This window comes from Urocitellus parryii, chromosome 7 (assembly GCF_045843805.1).
Source record: "Urocitellus parryii isolate mUroPar1 chromosome 7, mUroPar1.hap1, whole genome shotgun sequence".
Taxonomy (NCBI): domain Eukaryota; kingdom Metazoa; phylum Chordata; class Mammalia; order Rodentia; family Sciuridae; genus Urocitellus; species Urocitellus parryii.
This window is the reverse complement of record NC_135537.1, coordinates 41,009,844-41,012,766: the sequence shown is the minus strand read 5'-3', so window position 1 is coordinate 41,012,766 and position 2,923 is coordinate 41,009,844. Positions and strand designations below refer to the sequence as shown.

General features: G+C 37.2%; 1 non-coding gene across 1 annotated transcript; it reads left to right on the top strand.

The window, feature by feature from the left end:
- Positions 1–824: 824 nt before the first annotated feature.
- On the top strand, positions 825–931 carry LOC144256301 (U6 spliceosomal RNA). The gene has a single exon (XR_013344074.1). It is a non-coding gene; the product is annotated as a U6 spliceosomal RNA (small nuclear RNA).
- The last annotated feature ends 1,992 nt before the right edge of the window (positions 932–2,923 follow it).

Below are 2,923 nucleotides of genomic sequence, written 5' to 3'. Positions count from 1 at the left end.
AAAAGCTGAATTCTGAATTGGTATTGATTTTATGGACAAAAAAAATAGTCTTAAAAATAGAAATTTGTTATGGCTCGAGGCAAAAACCATAGTCTAGCTATTAAAAAAGTGCCACAGGAAACTAATCTAAACCAAGAAAATCTGTATCATACAAGGTACAACAAAATAATATCCCTTTGTACCAAGCCATATTGAATCCTCTTGAACACCAACAACAGCATGCCTACAAACCCTTCTGGGACCCAATAGTGATTTAGAAACAAATTAGAGAAACAGTGCCATCTGCTGATTATACATACTGTTTTGCTGCAAGTCATAGAATTTCAATCTTGCCAACATCTATATATTAAGTTGCCCAGGCAGCATAAACTAGAGGCCATGATTATACAACTCAAATAAGTGCCAGCTGGGTTTTCTTATTTGCTTCTTTATCATACACCCTGTTACAGGGATGGATAGAGGATGGTCCATCCAAAAGTTAAATTATGTGCATCAGATCTATTCACATTTTAATTAATCATTAGCGATTCAGTCCTAACAAGAACATGATTGAAATGTATTTATATTGTCATTTAGAACAGGAATATCATCACATAAAACTACATGAGAGGTATATTTATATAATTAGGAATGAATTATGTGACTCAAATTTATTGCCAATTGATAACTTTTGTCAGTTCATGCAGTAGATTGATAGAAATCATGTAAGCAGCAAAGAAGAGTCTACATTTTGGGTGCTTTTTTTTTTTTTTTGAGTCAAGTACAAACTATGCTCAGCAATTGGCTTAGGAAGTACTTTGAAACTGAGCAAGAGGTGAACTACTGTGCTCACTTTGGCAGCACATATACTTAAATGGGACCAATACAGAGAAGATTAGCATGGCCCTTGTGCAAGGATGACACATAAATTTGTGAAGTGTTCCATATTTTTACACACATGTCAAATAGAGCACTCATCTCCAAGATATACAATGAACTAAAAAAACTTAACACCAAAAAAAAAAAAAAAAAAAAACCCAAACAACCCAAGCTGAACAGACACTTTTCAGAAGAAGATATACAACAAATACATGAAAAAATGCTTAACAACTCTAGCAATTAGAGAAACGCAAGTCAGGTGCAGTGTCACACACCTATAATCCCAGTAGCTCTGAAGGCTGAGACAGGAGAATCGCTAGTTCAATGCCAGCCTCAGCAACAACGAGGTGCCAAGCAACTCAGTGAGACCCTATCTCTAATAAAATACAAAATTAGTATGGATTGGTCTGGGGATGTGGCTCAGTGGTCAAGTGCCCCTGAGTTCAATCCCTAGTACAAAAAAAAAAAAAAAAACTATTCTAAGACTTCATCTCACTCCAGTCAAAATGGCAGTTATTAAGAATACAAGCAACAATAAGTGTTGATGAGGATGTAGAGAAAAAGGCACACTCTTATATTGCTGGTTGGACTGCAAATGGTGCAACCAATCTGGAAAGAAGTATGGAGATTCCTTAGAAAACTTTTAATACAATCGCCATTTGACCCAGCTATCCCACTCCTTGTTTATACCCAAAGGGCTTAATATCAACATACTATAGTAAAGCAGCCACATCAATGTTCATAGCAACTCAATTCACAGGAAATGAATCTAAACCAAGAAAATCTGTATCATACAAGGTACAACAAAATAATATCCCTTTGTACCAAGGGGCAACCTAGATGCCCTTCAATAGATAAATGGATAAAGAAACTGTGATATATATACACAATGGAATATTACTCAGCATTAAAAGAGAATAAAATTATGTCATTTGTAGGTAAATGAATGGAGTTGGAGAATATCATCCTAACCGAAGTAAGTCAATCCCAAAAAACCAAAGGCCAAATGTTCTCTCTGATAAGTGGATGCTGATCCATAAAATCGGGGTATGGGAAAAATGGAGGAACTTTGGGCAAAGGAGAGGGGTTAGGGAGGGGGAATGAGGTGGGGGGTCAGGTAAGATGGTGGAATGAGATGGACATCATTACCCTAGGTACATGTATGACTTAACAGGTGATGCGACTCTACATCATTTACAACCATATAAATGAAAAGTTGTGCTGCAATTGCATACAATGGATCAAAATGCATTCTGCTGTCATATATACTTAATTAAATTAATTAATTAATTAAAAATTTTTTAAAAGAAGCAAACTACTTTATTCATTCAATTTCTAAGTAGCTGTTTCTGCCAAGCACCACTGAACATCCTAAGAATAAAAGGATGAGTAAAATGAAATCCAGGCCCTCAAAGAATTCTGTCTAATGAGAATAGAAAAAAAAGTGAATGAGCAGTTATGGATAATGTGTTAAGAGCTACCCAGCAGAACTACTGAGTAGGTGCATAGAGAAAGGGGAAGGAACAGCTGGGGGCATAGCTCAATGGTAGAGCACCTGCCCAGCATGTGTGAGGCCCTGAGTTCAATTCCCAGCCCTACGAAGGGGAAGGAAGGAGAATTCTCAAAAATTGAGCATCTGTTAAAGATGCTTTGTATATGCAACCCCTGCTACCCTAGATGTCATGGAGACCCCTTAAAATCTTGATTGAGTTTAGGACCCCACAGATACTTAGACTGTCAAAGTTCAAAGGTTTTTCCATGATTCCCAGAGGACTTGCCATCTTGGATGCTTCCCAGCCTGTGGGCTCTCATGTCATACTTGTTGATTTTGTCTCATGTCACCTTGACTCTCTCATGAAACAGCCTCTTTTGAAATTTCTACTACAAAAAGCACTCGACTCTATGTAGGTGAGAAGAGTTCAGATTTCAGACTGGGTCCAGAGAGATAGAGAAAAGGTCACCTCCCATAATACTTAGCATTCAACTTCCTGGAGAACAGGCATTTCTGTTATTCAAATATCCTTCCCATTGTGGATATTGAATATGAAGTGTTCCCCAAAGACTT